The sequence below is a fragment of the Protopterus annectens genome, chromosome 8.part0 (genome assembly GCF_019279795.1).
Source record: "Protopterus annectens isolate FY-2018-M chromosome 8.part0, PAN1.0, whole genome shotgun sequence".
NCBI classification, from domain to species: Eukaryota; Metazoa; Chordata; order Ceratodontiformes; family Protopteridae; genus Protopterus; species Protopterus annectens.
Window position 1 is genome coordinate 1958739387 of NC_056741.1, and position 19184 is coordinate 1958758570.

Below are 19184 nucleotides of genomic sequence, written 5' to 3' on the forward strand. Positions count from 1 at the left end.
TTATAATCACAGGCTTCTGGTTTGTTTATTATTTTGAAAACATATTATCTTGAGCAAAAAGTTCAACATTATAATGTGATAAACTAGTACTAAGTACAGCAATGCACTATTTTTCATAAACTCACAAAAAATAATATATTTTTACAGCTTAAATCAATCACTTTTAGGTCCTGATTTAAATTTCTGCAGTCACAACTTTATCAGTACACTGGTTTTCTTCCAGGCCACTTTTTCCATGTGATACCACACTTGGGTTATATTGAGGCTATGAGCAGCCTTGGATAAAAGCTGTTTGTTTTGTGTTGTGTTGAATTCTGAGGGGATGGAACAGTCCTATCCATCATCATCACCATTTTTTCCATCTTTCATAATAAGCATCATCTCAGTATACCTAGCTTAGTAGTTTACTGACAAGAAATTCTCTACAACTATTGGCACAGTTAACTAACTAACAATATGCAGCCTTTCTGTCCACAAACATGAAAATACTTTCAGTCTTGCAAATAGTTCTAATACTTACCTGGATACACCATATTTATTTATTTAATTTATTTTTTTTATTCTAGTTGCCCATAAGGATTACCCCATTTAAAAAGTACTAGTAACAATTGCCAAATCAACAAATAACCATAAACATATAACAAGCAACATTATCATAAGTAGCAATAATAATTTCAAATGAGATATCAGCATTTTCTGTGAGATGAGGACAGCAAAGTGAAACTCATTAACTGAAGTTAGTTCACTGTAACAATTACAAAACTGCAGAAATTCTTCAATAAATCTGAAAACAGGTAAAGACAAAAGAAAAAATGTATAGGACCTGATCTCTTGAGAGAGAGGCTAGAAGCCTAAAAACAGGTAAATACAAAGTAAAAAAATTATAAAGGACCTAATCTTTCTTGAGAGAGGCTGGACGCCTTGTCACTGTATTTAGTGTTCTGCAGACTCCTTGGGGTGAAGTGTGCCTTGCTTTCTGGACCATTAGAGAGCCGGCAGTCCAAGACCTCTTATTTCCCCACAAATCAACCAGTACTGCAAATACTGAAATTGAAGGTCTGAACCTGTGTCAGCAAATAATCAAATCATGATAGAGAGACAGACTTGTCACACAGTGACTACCCCTTCCCTGGAATAAACTCCATCTCTAAATCAAGGAGTGAGATGGACTATATTGATTTAAGAAGGATTTGACAATTGCCTGAGTATTCATAACCCCCCCTCCCCTGAGTATGTCTAGCATAGCACTCCTTGAAAATGGAGATAAGGTCTAAGGTTGGGTACTAACTAAGTATAAATGGCCACATAGCCTAGTTGCCTTGCAAATTCAGAACCAAAATGCTCAAGGTAGTCCCAGAAAGTGTAAATGGTCATATAGCTTAGTTGCCTTGAAAATTTAGAACCAAAATGCTCAGGGTAGTCCGAGAATAACAACAGAGCTAAACAAATACCCAAACAAATGTGGAAGTAATGGTAAAAATTTATTTTAAATAACGTTAAGCACTTTTGTCCCTATAAAACAGGACTTCTTCAGAACTGCCAGAAAATAGTTAAAACCATGCTTAAATAAGTAATTTTAAAAAACATAATACACAAGACAACAAATGACATTTCAGGACAAATGATTAATTAAACATTTAAAGAAACAGTTTGTTAATCCATAAGAATACACCATCCACAATAAATTTTATCACTAATAAATACAATGTCATATCCATGGCTTAAAAATATAAAATATTGAAAATTATTAAATATGATTCTGTCCACAGCATCCAGGCAATGGTTGCCAGCTTGTTTACAAGAGGCACTTTAATCCATTAGTTCTACAAAGTTACCCAAAGGGATGTTAAAATGTTGATCTTGTCCTCTATGTAAACACATTTATGTTGGTCAAACTTTAAAACTGAAATGTTATCAGTCTGAATTCAAGCTACATCATACTTGTGGTTGTAACTCTACTAGAGTGGGTGCATCTTGCTTTTTGTGATTTCTACCACTATTTCTATGTTGGCAAAACTGAATGAGCATTAAAAACGCATTTATGAACATTATGATTTTTAAAAAAATGATAATGTTGTATATAAACACAATCTGTTCTGCATAGATAATAATTTATTTTTATTTTTTGTATTGGAACAAGTTTTACCAAATTTGACATGGTTTCACTTAGCAGTATATTAAAGATGTGTGCATCCAAGTTGTAACAATATTATTTTCATATTTTATATTTTTATGCCATGGATTTGACATTGTATTTATTAGCAGTATAATTTATTGTAAAGGTATGTGACAATTGGGGAGAGATGGGCAAAGGCTGCCAGCCAAGTCAAATAGCATTTGATATATAATTTTGGCATTTGTAAATAAATGTAAAATACAGGCATGTTTTCTTGAATGTAAAAGAATACTGTGAAATGTGGAACTGCAAAATATCTGACAACAATGCTCTCTACTGGCCCAGTGAAGCATGTTGTGACCCTTTCATGTTAGAATTCAGCTCCACTGCTGCTGGATGAAGGTTTCATGCCCATTGTTTTAAGGCTAAAGTTTATGACCAGAATTTACATGTGCATTACTGCTCTGGTTTCTGTTTGAATATACATGTGAAATGTCTTCTATTATTGTAAGTTTCTGAGCAGGTGTTAGATTGCTAAATAATGCAGTTTGTTTGCCTGGGAAAACCTAAGTGTCAACATGATGTAATTTGGGAGGGACCCAGCAAACATGTTTGTTAGTAATGTTTAAATACTATTTCTCACAAAAGACTTTGAGCATTTTTGATCTTGGATATCTAACTCAGCACTCTGCCTAAGCTCACATGTAGGTTTTTAGCATTGTGATTTCTTGTAGGAATAGTTAAAGCTAGTAAAGATGAATTAGGTATTTTTCTTTGAAATCAGATCTGTCCTACTGTATTATTTTAAGTTTCTGTGTGATCTCTGAACTCTTAGATATCTCTGTGATGTAGTAGTTTTGTCTTGTGTTTTAATTATTTACTATTAAATATTTTTAAAACCTTCTACCTGTGGCTTGTTTGTGTAGAGATAAGCTCTACAGTACATTGCATATTTATAGAGGTTATTGTAATAGGCCACTCTAAAGTAAGCCTTGACTGTTAGTCATGCTACCATTGGATTATAATATTGCACAGCAATAATTGTACGCCCTTTTAAGGGCCTTTTAGTAGCTGATATTATTAGCTGGGTGGTGGCAGGGATTACTACTGTATGGTCTGGGTAAAGGGGCACAGCTGGAGAATCTGTGTCAGCCTTTCCCAGGAGTGTCTGTGAAGTTGTATAAATACTTATCTCAAAGTGTGTGTGTGTTGTGTCAGCTACTTGGCAGGGACAAGAAGCACTGGTTGGACAGAGAGGGTACTGGAGGGTTTAGCTTGCCCAGCTAGACTGAGACCTGGATCTTATAACTATGAGCAAAGGAGCAACCAGCCCCAGACTGACTGTGATCTCTGTGTGCACTTAAGGGAAATTGTACTTTACTGCGTGTATTAGTTATCCTTTCCTGTCTTCTAGGATACGACCTCCCTGGTGTTAGTGGTGAGGATTGAGGCTCCTTGATTGCTGGATCAGGACACTGTCTTCACAAGGTATTCTTATGGATTAACAGACTATTTCTTTAAATGCTTAATTAATTGTTTGTCCTGAAATGCCATTCATTCTTTTGTGTCATGTTTTTTTTTAATTACTTATTTAAAAATGGTTTTAATTATTTTCTGGTAGTTCCATTTTACAGGGATGAAAACACTCAACATTCTTTAAAAGAAATTTCTAACATAATTCCATATTTACTTCATATTTGTTCAGCCCAACTGTTATTCTCAGACTATCTTGAGCATTTTGGTTCTTAGTTTTTCCTCTCGTTTTTTTTTTTTTTTCTGTTTTTTTTTTTTGGTTCAGTACATTGCAAATTCAATGATTTATGATACTTTGAAAAACTTCTTCTACTAGGGAAGCTTCATGCGACTTTTGCTGACAGCCTGGACAGTAATCATAGTCAAATTGTGAAACAGGCATCCTGCTCTTGAACCAAAATCTAGGACTTGCAGTTGGGTAGTGATTCATAAAACCTAACAGTGGTCTAGGGAAACATCCTAAGAAGACAGCTAAGAGTATACAGTGACATGCAAATGCGTTCACAATGACTTACAAACAAAGTAGCACAATCTAATGAGTGCATAATAGCATGCAACTGTGGAACAGGGAAAGCAGGTTGTGATTCATAGTAATCAAGCATGCAGGGGAGCAGACACTTGCATCTGAGGATCAAAAAGCACACTGACAAATATAGTATAGCCACAGCAAAAATGCTTGAAGAAGTGGCAGCTATTATTCATCAGCATTTAGTTAGAGTGGACAAAGGTCACCTACTGGTGTTATATACACACCACACAAATGGCAACAGATTCTGCACCAGCAAAGAGTGATACGTCAACTGACATATCAGCAGGTAATGGAATATTTTAGAGTCAACAATGATATTATACAAGTATTGGTTGACCTTTATGGCCTACAATCTAAAACCTTAGGAATACATGGACTTCTTATATCACAAGATACTCCAGTATGTGCAGATCTTTCCATTATAACTATTTGGACTTTTCAGAGACAAGCAGGGGAGACAAGATGTTCCTCAAAAAATTGTTGCTACATCTGGATGAGCACATGTGCTTCTCCAACATGGCAGGAGAGAGAGAGGGACACCATGCATGGCTTTCATGATACTGTCCAGCTCCCTAAACTGCCAAAAGCTTTATGTTTCACTCATGAGGCAATAAAGGCCTCACCTATGTTTGCTGTCCTCTGAGTATGCACACCTGAAATACCTAAGGATCACAAATATCTGTCTATCACAGAATCGTGTTATGTTCTTATTCTCTCAGTCAGCCTTCTCTTCTTTTTAAAAAACGTTTTACTTACAGTTTCTTGCTGCCCTCCTTTTATACCTATCACTGGTGCATAACTTTTAACTATATTCTCTGCTGTCATAAAACCAGTCTCCTCAGTTTGTTGCTGCTTTCCTCTTTTACTTTCTTTCACTGCTACATAGATTTTAATTGCTGCATTCTCTGTTGCCACATCATCTGGTACCGTCCCCACATCCATCCGCAGCACTTCTAAAAATCTGCCATCTCATTCAATGAAACAGTAGAAACTGCCACTGGGATCATCCTGCTTGACTGTTTTCAACAGAATGTCATCTGCAAGCCCTCTTGATGCCAGTTCAATTACCTACACCACTCCAATGGATATGATTATCTCATTCTCCATTGATTTAGCTAAACAATGTTCATGTGTATCATCCACCACATAGGTGTCTTTATCTACATTCTGATGATCCATTTAGTTCAATTTTTTCTCCATATTCTCATTTTCTAACCCCCAGTCTCTACATGGCTTTTATCTCCTCTTCCATGCTACTGTTTCTCTTAGACCTCTTTCTTGCTGCTGTAGAAGCCCTTCATCAACATGCAGCAGCTCAAAAGAGTTTTCCTGAATGCTCTGGCCAAATTTCCCCCAGCAGTACAAATACGACCTCAGACTCCTCTGAAAAGAGGTCACAAGCCTAGTGGGACTGATCAAAGGATAAATATACAAATAAATAAACTCAGCATCAAGAATACCAACTCTCAATTTCATCAGTATTTATAAATCCATATTCTACTGCTATCTTTTTCACCATATATTAAGTTAATGTAGTAACATTCATCCAGATCAGGTTGTCCCAAAACACCATACCCTGAGCTCCCTCAGTATTCCCAATAATACCTTCCCAGCTAACTTCCTACGTCCATCAAATAAAACAGGTCTTCACCCTTATAACATAAACCTCCACAGCATATGGAACAAGATATCTGAAGTCCATGTTTGGATAAACCACCATGCCTCAGATATTGTAGTGATTACCTCAATCATGTGGAAAATCAACAAGCAATGGGGAATCGGGTAGTACCCCTTTTCAGACTAGCTATTATAACAGATAGAATTCTACCAGAAGAACACAGAGTAGTAAGGGAAAGGAAGGGGAGAAATCAAATACCATCATGGAAGTATCAAATAGAGAAACCTATATAGCAATTAAGGCATGAAGTGTCACTGTTAGAAGAGTATAGAAGAGAGAACAGATCAAAAAAAATTCTCAGAAAGACAGACATGATAAAAGCAATGCACAGTATTATAACAGATCCGGATCTATCTTGCACTATTGCAAATAATAAACTAAAAATCTCAACATAGGCAGAAATACACAGTAAATATAAAGAAAAAGTACAAAATAAGCAATTTCTTGATGATCCCAAAAAGTTCTATAGAGAATTGGGAAACAAGGCAAAAGAAATTGAAATACCAAACAAAAAAGAAGAAATAGATACATTTTAGAGAAATATCTGTGAAGATCCTGTTGAACATAACAAAGATGGGAGACGGAGAGAAGAAGTAAAAGAAAGAATAAGGAGTTCAAAGGTACAAGATATGAAATGGGATGAGTTAACAGAGAGTTTGAGATAAAGTTAAGAAAAGCTTCCATTTGGAAACCCCCAGGGCCATGTACAGTACCTAACTTCTGCTTAAAAGTATTAACATCTTTGCTTGAAGATTTAGCCATGAGTAAGAACTATTTATATGTGTACCCTGAACAGACACCAACCTGCTTAACAACAGAAAAAACAATGCTCCTACTTAAGAGTGAACCTGCAAGTTATCCTAAAAATTATAGACCAATAACTTGCCTTCCGACAATGTATAAACTATATACTGGAATTGATGTTGACAGAGTTTATTGTCATTTAGAAGAAAATTCAATCATGGCAATAGAACAAAAGGGTAATAAAATAAAGTCATATGGAACAAAGGATCATCTGTTGCTAAATAGATTCATAATGGATAACTGTAAAAAGGGGAAGAATCTAAGTATGTTATGGACTGATTACAAAAAAGCATTTGATAGTATCCCACATTCATTGATAAAAGAGTGCTTAAAATGTATAAGATACACCCTTCACTGATCAACAACATTACAGTGACAATGAAACAGTGGCAAACCACTTTGCAATTAAGCCATGATAAAGGACAAATTATTATTCCAGGGATAAAAATTCAAAGGGGGATATTCCAGGGTGAATTCTTGTCACCGCTGCTATTCTGTCTTGCACTTAACCCTTTAAGCTGTCTACTTAACAGATTAGGCCATGACTATAATTTGGCTGCTAGAAAACAATAAAGCATAAAGACCTTGCATCTTTTCTTTGTCAAAACTATATAGCTCATATAGATAAGATAATAAATCTAAGACAACTTCTCTGCTTAGTCTAGCAGAAGCATATCGGTGTCAAGCAGGAATGGAAATGAAACCAGAAGTAAATAAAAATCAGGCAGCAACTGAATGTGCCAAAAACAAAAGAAAGAATATAAGGTGAAGGATCAGATGAGAAGGCAAGAAATATAGAAAATGTATAAATATAGTTGCAAGTATAAAAAACTTCTAAAAGAACCTCATGTTGATCAGGATTAAACACAGGAATGGTTACAGAGAGGTGAATTCAAACCAAACGATGAAAGGTTAATATTGCAGCCCAAGATAGTGGGCTACATAGACGTTGGTTTACAAAGTCCATTGAACAGTTGGGAGAAACAGACAAATGTAGGTTTTGTAAAACAGAATTGAAAACAGTCATATATCTTATTACTGGTTGTGACATACTAATGGCAGAAGGATTGTATACTGAAAGGCATAATAATGTGGCAAGACTGTTGCACGTGGGATTGTGCAAACATTATGGTATTAATGTGGCTGAAAACACAGAAAGCATCATAGAAAATGATGAAGTCTTTATAACATGAGATCACCCATTACCAACAGTTCAAAAGATAGATGTGAGAAAACCAGCTATAGTGGTCCATGGAAAGAAGACAAAAGTAGCATTAATCATTGAAATTACTACACCCATTGACTACAGTGTCTTGTGTACAGAGAGATGTAAAGTCATAAAATATCAAGATTTGCAGACAGAAATAAGAGCAATGTGGAAGAAAGATACCCAAATAGTTCTAAGAGTAGTAGGAGCAACATGTCTTATAAAAAATAATCTACAACCATATTTAGGTATGTTACCAATACATGTAACTCCATACGAATTGCAGAAGGAGTCATTACTGGGAACACTACGGGTGCTGCGAAGAGCACTTTTGGCTGACATCAAAGATTGAAACAATACTAATTTCATGAACTTTAATTGTACTTTGACTTAGGAATGGGGTCCATTTCCATCATGGTATTAGAAACCCAAAATATTTGGAGAAATTAACAGAGTTCCCACAAATACCATCAAAAAAAATTCCTCAAAAAATTAAAACCTACTAGAACTGCCCTTTACAAATTACTTGGTGAATATCTTAAAATAGCAGCTGAGACTATTGTATATTCAGTTTGAATTCTGATAAATCAATCCATATCTGAAAATAAAATCCCTTCATTATGGAAAAAAATCACTATTCCATTGCAGAAGGGTGTAAAAAGTACAAATCTTTCAAACTATAGGCCAATTGTCATTTTATCTCCCCTATCAAAAATATTAGAAAAATGTATTCATATGCAACTTCTCAACTATCTAAAAGATAACCAGCTTCTGTCTGCAACTCACCATGGCTTCCATCCTCATCACAGCACAACTACTGCTTTTTGGAAGCCTAGTTTCCATCATCTTCCTAGATTTATCAAAAGCTTTTGAGACTTTCTCCCACCAAAAACTCTAACATAAACTCTCATCCTTAGGGCACACTAACTTTTCACTGCAGTAGTTCCACAGCTATTTTCAAATAGAGTACAAGCATTGAAATGGAAAAAAAAATACTTCTCCATTTTCTTGCCTGTAACTATTGGTGTCCCACAAGGATATATACAAAGCTCCATACTTTTCAACATCTTCATCAACAACCTCCGAACTGCTAGAAAGAATGTTACCATAGTTCAATAAGCAGATGATTTGACCCTGATCTGCTCTGCCAAATCTCTCTCTGTGCTTCAAAACCTTACACAACAGTCCTTATTGACTGAAATATGACTAAATAATTCACAACTACCATGTCTAAATATTTCATAACTAGTACGAAACACTAAAAATTTTAAATCCCTGCTCTTTACCCCCAAACACACCTCAGTTAAAACAACAGTATTCATTACTGTCTCTGTCAACAACACCATGATGGAACAAGTAAACTACACAACATTAGTGGGTGTCATCATAGATGATAAATTGAAATTCAACCATGTGTCACACATGGTTAAAAAAAATCATCAACAACTAGGTATCTTATACAGAACCAAAACCTATCACACTGACATAGCCAGAACACAAAGTCTCTACTTTCTTACTACCATATCTTCTCTATGCTGCCCAATCTTCAGTAACCTGCAAGTCTCACAACTGTGCAAATTTGAGCAATGTTATAATATAACAGCCAGATATGCAGTAAACGGAACACACCATTGCCTAGCCCTGAGAGAATTAAACTGATTAGAACTTCCATATCACCAAGCTCTTTCTCAGCTAATTACAATTACAATACATACACTTTTCTATAGGCCAGAACATTGCACAGCTCTTAACAAAATACAGCACTACTCCTCTAATAGAACTTTACTCTCTATCGAAAAATACTAATCACTATAACCAAATCATCTAATACTACAAGTGACTTTTTACATTCAAATAACAGTGCCAAACTATGGAATCACATCCCACTGCCAATCAAATCTATTCAGAATGCAAACTCATTTAAAACACAATTAAAATTACAAAGACATGGGTCTGGAGCATTTCTCCTCTGGCCTCCGCTAAAGATTGGCATTGTTCCAAGTTGGACTTTCCCAGTAAACAGATGTTAAATAAAATAAAATAAAAAATGTCTGTCAACTCAGTGGATCTACTCTTATATATCTCCGTGATAAATGCCACTGTTATCTTCAGCATACCATATTGTTAAACTGTTTCTCTTAATTTAAAATCTTATGACCCACAACTAGTCTTCAATCAATATATGAACAATTTTACTAACATCTCCCAGCCATATACATAGTTTTGTGACACTGCTTACCTCTACCACTATATTTCTAATACAAATATTATGATAGTCATATATATAATTTGCTGTAAAACTGCTTTTTACTCCACCTCATAACTACAATATTAACATTTTCTGCCCTACCTAGCTCATTCCCTAACCCACATTTCTTTGAATTTTTATACATTAATCACATAATCTATTATCTATTTAACATATCCATTAAAATACCTCTTCAAATGTTCAGTGTTCACCATCAACTAATGCATAAGCATCCATCTTTTATACTGTAATAGTTCCCTTTATTTCATATGAATGTAATCTAATAAGCAAATGAATGTGTAATTGTTATGTATTAATTAATGTCTGTTCAAATTTATTACTGAATGTCTGTTTAAAAATGTTTGTAATTTGTTGGAGGTTTTCTTCCTAGGCCTCCACTGAAAATGGGCTTTTTACCTAAACCTAATTAAAAAAACCATTAAGTAAAGCAAAATAAATAAAAATGTAAAAAAAAAAGGACTCACAAATCTCCCTTTTTTTGAAGCAAAAATAAATGACCTGTATGGTAGAAATTTGAAAAACAATTCATTTAAGTCTACATATTTTACATTATCTAGTTGATAATGTGGTTATATTTTTCCATAATTTTTGTCACTCTCAGTTTTTTAAACATGTGTTACTGAGTATAATCCCACATTTCTACTGGAAGTGGAAACATTTGGGTGCTATTTGGCATTCAAATTGTATGAAAATTAGATGTTCAGACTTTTGGCTAGATGTCCTTGCCTTTCAATGGCCATTGTATCTGTTCAGGTTTGGCGGTATGATTTAAATAATTTTGTATGCCAGAGAGAATAGTTTATAAATTACAATATTCAGATGTTTTAATTTGATGTCTATAGGAAGATTCAGAGGATCTAAGGAACGCTGAACCATGTTTGCACATAGTGTATACATATTTTTATTTAATTCATGCTAAACATCATTAGGACATGTAATACTTGCAGCCAGCCAGTGTGGGCTTTGAATACCTGACTATGTGATAACATCAGCTACATGTTTTGGGAAGAATGACTGTAGCACAGTGCCACTGGTACAAGTGTGAGATATTTTGTTTTTTGAAGCCATGACATCATGTTATTGCTGCAAAGGATATTTGTGTCTGTCATTATAAACTATTCATATACATGTTTCTCAAAAATCATTGCCTGCTGCTAGGTATACCCAGGCACGCATTATACAGAATACAGTCATCACTGTCACATGAGAATGGAAATCAGGTACAATTTGTGGATAATCACAAATTTGAACACATGCCTTACTAAGGCAATGGCATACAGAACTTAGCCTCATGTCCTCATACCACAGGAAAAGCCTTAGTAGTTATTATGGGAAAGCCAATTAACATCCTATGGCATCATTATTATCCAGTAAAGCACTTCTGCCTGAAAAATGAGCAGACATCATTGTAATAAGACATCACATAACTTGCACAGTTTATATACCCTAATACATCTGATAAAGGTGGTAAGATAGTGGTGATGAATGTTGCTCAGTATTATAAAATGTGTATGACACATCTGGATGATACCAATACCTATGTTAAGAGTAATACAAATGAATATATTAATGCTATGAATGATTTTGACACCCTTATATCTAAGGGAGTGAGGTCAAATATTTTTCACAAAATGACAAAGATAAAAAGTTTAAAACTAATGACAGTGAGTTGGCTTTATTTTATTGTCTTCCAAAAATTCATAAAAGTAGGGTTGACCCACCTGGTAGGCCTATTGTATCTGCTCAAAAATATTTTTTATCTAAAATTGGGAAATTTTTGCAAGAATATTTATTCCCTTATGTAATAAAGTTACCTAGTTATATTAGGGATAGTTTTGATTTTTTGGAAAAATTATCTAAAATTCAATGGAGTGCAGATATGTTTTTTATAAGTGTTGACGTTGTTAGTTTGTATACTAACATACAGTGTCAGTTTGGACTAGAAGCAGTAAAATATTTTTTGGGTGATAGTCCAGTAACGTATTATATTATTGAAATACTGGAATTTTGTTTGAATAATAATTTTTTTATATTTAATGAACAAATATACAGACAAATCAAGGTCACTGCCATGGGGGCATCTTTTGCCCCCATGTATGCCAACCTGATGATGGGTTTGTATGAGTTAGACTGGTTATATCATATAGATTTTTTTTCAAAATATGTAGTTACTTATTTTCGTTTTATAGATGATCTTGTTTTTATTTGTAAAGGTGGGATATCTTATGTTGGTCAGTTTATAGAAGTTATGCAACATAATAGATTTGGATTTTCCTTTGATGGCATACAGGTGGGCAAAGATATAACTTTTTTATTCATGCATCTGATTTTGGAGGACAGCAATACTTTACGTATATCTCTGCATAGAACATTTGCTGATAGTAATCAGTATTTGATGGGGACTAGCTGTCATCCAGTTCATACTTTGGTCTCCTTGCCCTATGGGGAATGTATGAGACTTAGACGTCTATGTAATACTGACATGGACTTCTTTAAAGAAATTAGTGTGACTAGTGAGATGTTTAGATTGAGGGGCTATAGTGAAGCTAGTATTCAAACAGCTATGGATAAGGTTATTAATGAACAACATAAAGTTGGTACTTATAAGTATGGAAGTAAGGGGTATAAGTTAGATGTTAGATATCAAGAGAAAAGACTAGTTTGTTTTGTCTCTACATATAGTGTTTTCAGTGATGTTTTAATAGATATTGTTAAACACTACTGGCATTTTTTGTTTAGATCAATGGACCTAAAAAATTTATTGTCTAGGTCTTTAGGCATTTCATTTCGTAGAGGTAGGAATTTAAAAGATATCTTGGTACATAATAAATTTAAATATCCCACTGAGACATTGCAATATAGGACTATGCAGAGACTAGGAACTTCACCCTTTGGGCATTGCAATGTATGTCATTATATTGTTCCACCTTTTAAGTATATAAATGGCCATGTATTTGAGGTTAAAATATATATAGCTGTAATACTGAAGGTATTATTTATGCTTTGTAATGTCCGTGTAACCTTGTATATATAGGAGAAAGTAAAAGGAAGTTTAAAACTAGACTGCAGGAGCATGTCAGGAATATTATAAATAATAAAGAAGATAGCCCTGTAGCTAAACATGTTATGCTGGCTCACAATTCTAATCCAAATGGGTTACAAGCCACTATCTTAGAACATATTATGAAGGGTGTATTTTCTGATGATTTGTATAAAAAGAAGTTGTTATATAAAGAAAGTATTTTCATTTTGAAATATGACACTTTATTTCCTCAGGGTCTGAATGTGGAATGTAACTGGAGGCTTCTTATCTGATGAGAAAGTAGTATTAAGTATTTTTTAATGTTCATTGATTAATTGGTTTAGTCTGCTTGTTTAATTGTTAGATGTATTAGGGTATATAAACTGTGTAAGTTATGTGATGTTTTATACTCCTTGAAGGCGGTTGTTGAAGCGCTAGAGGTGAAATAAACTGGTGTTTTAGGTGGATTCTTCGTCTGTGGTCTTCAGTTTTATCTTTTCTTTTTGGTTCGTGCATCATTGTAATAAGAACCCTCAGCCATAAAATTACATATCAGATAGCTGGCTGACAACATTATTACCCACCTGCACATTCACAGACATACTGATACAAGTCCAAGGAGTAATGGCTGGATTTGAACACACTACCTGTGATCACAAGGTATAGAACACTGCCTGAATCCTGCATGCCACATGAGATGATCTTTTGCAATTTTGACAGTGCACATTTAAATGGATGACACCACCATTCTTTCATACAATGATGTTCTTCTAAAATGTATAAAGGTAGCTAAAGTGCACAGGAACACTACACATCTACACATACTACATGCCTTAGTAGGCTTCACTGCACAGCATGACAAACACCCATGGACAGTAGACCAACACTGTTAGATTAACACCTCCTTCCTCTGTACAAAGACTAGACAACACAGTATCAACAGCCACATCACAGGGTGAATCATATGACTACTTTGATGTGGTTCATTTTTGATAGCATGATAAAAGTATTGTGTTTCCAAAACTGGGTATTGCCTGTGGCTAATACAAATCTACAGGGTAATCCTCTGCTAGTGAAAATATGTGTCCAAATTGCAAGTTTTATCACAGACACAATTGTACATGACAGTACACACAATCACAGTGTTGGAGTAGACCCCCTTACCTATCTTTTTACAAAATGTTTATACCACTTAATTAGCTGCAAACACCACAGGAGATGTCTGAGTTGTAAGGGCACAGTGTGCAAATTTGACATGCTGACCTCATTAGTGTGATGGAGAGAAGGTGTTTGTGATAAAAGTGTGATAAGGAGAGGGGTGCATACCCTCCTATGTTAAAATTTACATCTTACTGGAAGTTGATGCAATGTGTCCATTCAGGAAGATATACATATCTGACTTTGAAGCCACACACACACGCACAAGTTCCTTACTATGAGATTTGAACCTCCTAGCCAATTATACAACTGAGAGAACAAAGTGTTAGCCACAAGCTTCTCCAGACAAGTCTGACTCATAAGGGAAGAGAGTGCACGTTTGACAGGATGATCTCTTCACTATGTTGCAGAGAAGAAGTTTGTGTTAAAAGTGAGATAAAATTCAGAGGGAGCTGTGTACAAAATTAAACTTTTCTCCTGAGTGGAAGTGGACACAGCACATATATTGTTGAAGCTTTACTTTGATAACACTAGAGCCACATAGACCCATTGGTTCACCACCATCAGATTTGAACCACCTACCTAACCAGTTGCACAATCTAGAGAATACAGTATTAGCTGCAAATGCTACAGGAGAAATCGGATTCTTATGGGGATAGTTTGCATTTTTGACAGGATGACCTCATCACTTTTGTGCAGAGACGTTTGTGCTAAAACTGGAATAATGGGTTGGTGGAACATTTGACTAGGTCAAATTTTCACAGACTGGAAGCATGTCTGTTCAGGAAGCTACATTTATCTGATATTGCAGCCACATACACAAGTTCCCCATGGTGGGGATTTGAACCTCCTACCTATATAGTTACACAATCTAAAGAGCACAGTATAAGTCACAAGAAGCAGAGGAAAAGTATGACTTTAACAATCTGAAAAAGCACTTTTGTCATTAGTAAAACTTCATTGTTTGGAACAAGTGGTACAGTGGATCACAGATTTTGGAATGTATGCATATGTTTGGATAGGCCAACATAAAAACACTGTGCTTGCCCCACATAATGAAATCCTTCTCTGCTAAGATTTACATTTTCCACTGGATTATCAATTAAGCATTCCTGCCACTTAATTCTGGGATGATTGCACAGAAATAGTAAACATTTATAGTGTATAAATCATTATGAGAAATATATAAGTACGCCATGGCCACATCTAGATATGATTGGAAGGCACAAATGTGTCATAAAATTAGTCAATCACAATGGTATTATATGACTAATAGAACTGTGTATTACACTGTGCCATTTCAGAGTCTGCTTTCTAATGTAATAACTACTTATGCAAACATTGCATTGTTAATTGCATACAGTATTGAAGTTAAAATATCTTATAAATATTAGTGTGTAAAAAAATTGAATATCTCTTTCTGGGTATTGAACTGACAAATAATTAATTTGATGCACTCATTGGCTAATGTAATAACCAAGAGATGTTGTATCCGGCATGTAGGTTTGATGTTAAAGTTAAGGTATGACTGTTCAAGGTGGTATACAGTGATAGACTGATAATACTTCTGGGCCTTGCAACCAGAACTGATGCAAACTTAACCCTGCCCCTCTTAGACAAGTTAGTCTCTCCAGATGCACCTCAAGGGTTTCTGCTATCTCTGCAGCAGCTGTACATTACAAATAGAAAACAAATATATATGAAAGCATAATGAATAACTGCATTGGCTGGCTAATTAATGCCATATCATAGACAGACTATGGGGCAATATACTTACACATCTGAGGGAGTGTTTGCAGTCTTAAATTCATCATTTCATTAGCTACAGAGGTCCCTCATGCACTTCATGTCACTGTAGTGGTGATGACATTACTCCCAAAGTGCATGGGATGACAGTTGCACTGGAGACAACCTTGGCCTAAGGTATTCCAAGCTGCAGCCTTATACTCAAGCCCAGTATATTCCAGTAACCTCCAGCTTTAGCACTTCACAAGGAGTGCTACAAAAATCCTGGACTGCTCAACACCGTACCTCCGTGCTGTAAATGGATCTTCATCCCTATCATCACTGGCCATGTCTACAGCAGTCAAGCTAAAAATATGAATCTGAATTGACGCCTATTTCTGATCTCACATGTACCAGCTTCTGTGTAAAAATGCACAGCCTTGCCAGCTGCAATTGCACAATTGGAAGCACAGCAATGCCATGTCATTCACATTGGCATTGAGTACATTAATAAGCACAGAAGATGTTGAAAATGGCAGTGAGATTTTGACATGTGTAATGCTTAAACTATTTAGACATGTTCAAATGTGAAACCCTGATATGGTTTATATTGGTTATAATCATAGTTGTTTGAAGGAAAAGTGGCATGTTGGTAATCAGATACTGATAAGATTGAGTTATACCACCTGAAAACTGAACCCAGAAGAGAAAAAAGATAAAATGTTAAACATTGCTGATTATATGCCCACAGGAGAAGTTACTTTGTTACTTGTTAACATGGTAATTAAAGATATACTAATTTAATATGGAATGTAGAAATGCTGAAAAGATGCCTGTGTGACTACAACTTTACTTTGTCATCAGACTACTTTTCTATGTAAACGGCAGTGTTTGTATTTGTAAATACATCTCAGATGCATGCAATTGCATGACCTGAGTAAGACATGCTGGGTTAGGTTACATACATAATATTGTATTTGGAGGTAGAAATTGTTGTCATAAAAATTCCATGTCAGTGTTAGGAATGTTTCTCTCCTACGTTAGTCAATGATAGTCACAAAATTTCTTGTAAGTCTCTTCCAGTTTGGCACTGCAGTTAGACTAATCATTCACAATTGCAAGCACTTAACAGGTAATGCTTGGTGCTCATCCTTGCAAAGGTAGGGCATGTGCATGCAATTGTGTATGTCTTCTGACCATGTTTACATTCCCTGCTCTTAGTGCAGATTTTGGAATTTATGAATGCTAATAAATTCACACCTCATTTGCATATTCACAGTGCTCATAGGACTGAATCTGCACTATAGCAAGGTAATCGTTTAGCAAGAAAATTGTATCATGGTAGTGGAGACTGTTTATCCAGATAGCTGCATGCTGATAATTGCTTGTGCCATGTTTTCTAGTGTCATGAATAACTTGATACAAAGATAAGTTGCTGTTTTCTCACAAAATGCATTTCAAACTTACTGATTCATTGCATTTCACAATATTCCCGTAGCTTTAGTTTATGCATCATTTGTCCTTTGCTGGTGATATGGGTATGTGAACCAGTCATTTCATACATGACAAATGTTTGTGAAGAATGTAACATGACATTATGGAACATTTTCAATGACCATCTGGCAAGTTTTTGCAGAAGAATGTTGTATCACATATTAGCAAGGTATGGGGTTTGACACTTGTTGCCCAAAAATGGGCTAAGCATATGATATATAACTGACTACTCTCCACACAACTGGACATCCAAGAATATTTTTGGCCATTTACACTTGAAAAGTGTACATTGCTTTGGTTAATGCTGCAATATACTACTCAGTTACACAGCTATTGTCCTCTTTAGATAATCCACACACTTGCTTTACATTTCCTTTACTTTTTTTTTGGGGGGGGGGCTGTGTTTACTTCCGTGTACTAATATGGAGATTTAATTTTTAAATTATTTTGTACATTATGGATGCATGCATTAATACAAACATATTTGTTTTGTTAACAATCGTTTTTGTCTTCATTGTGTATTATACGTTTCTTTTATCTTTCAAATCATACAGGGCTATGGTGCCCAAGACATCTGCACACTATAAAATGCAATACAGTGTTGCAGATAATTAAGTTATCATCCAGTCACTAAGTCAACATGGATCCTTCCTCTTAGAAAGAAGCAGAGGTGATGAGTACTCTTGTGACCATATCTGCGGCAGATGTTCCACTATGTAAATGGTGTCTGAGCCTTTGTCCATACATATCAGTAAACCTGTCATAGGGCTAGTGTCATAATAATGTATGTGAAATGTAGGACATGTGAAAATGGCTGGAAACATATTGCTGTGGTGGGAGAAGTTTTTATATATGGTCAGAGCTCACTGACACCTCAGCTGAGAATTTCCACAGAATTGTTGATGGTAGTTCTGACAAGGAAGACAACACTAGTGTGCACACCACAGAACTTTCAAGACTGCATTACAGTTCAATCATTCGCAGTCACTTCTTTGGTGTTAGACTTGCCCTCATGTATTGTCCACAACCACCACTCTGTGCAAGTGATGAATGTGCACTGACCTTTGCACATTTTTAATGTACTTACAGTTGCATATATGTGTGGGAAAGTTAAATACTTGATGCTCATTACTGTGCGAAGTCCATAGGTGGTGGATATTGCAGACACTGCAGTCATACAGTATTACTGACATTACTGTACACAGGACCAATGTCTCATCTTATGGATTTACAATTACTTGCATAGGGGACTAAGCAGTTAGCTATTTATTTTTCCATACAGGTTCCATTCTTACCTTGTGTCTCAGATGAAGGCAGAAGAGGCTGCATTTTTACTGTATTTTTTCCCTATCTACCTGGTTTAGCTGTGCAATCTTTAACATCATGCAGTCCATGCTAAGTTAAACAGGGTATAAAAATTCTTCTTTTTCTTGGCAGAGATCTGATGGCAGCAGTAGAAGTAACTTTAATTAAAGCCTGTTGTGCATACAGCTTTATAATGCCAGCAGCAACTGCTAATATGTTTTTTTCCTAAGTATAATTGTGGCTGCAATCCTAAGAGTTTTTGGATTTCAGGGCAAATAGCTACACTGGCACAGAGTGGTGGCTGTGGGGAATACACGAGAGCAAGCCTAACATCAAAGAAGTTA

The 19184-nt window shown here is 35.4% G+C and overlaps 1 protein-coding gene across 1 annotated transcript in view; it reads right to left on the bottom strand.

The window, feature by feature from the left end:
• LOC122809759 (histo-blood group ABO system transferase-like) overlaps positions 1-19184 on the bottom strand; it is a 407052-nt gene that overhangs the window by 6427 nt on the left and 381441 nt on the right. The window lies entirely within an intron of this gene.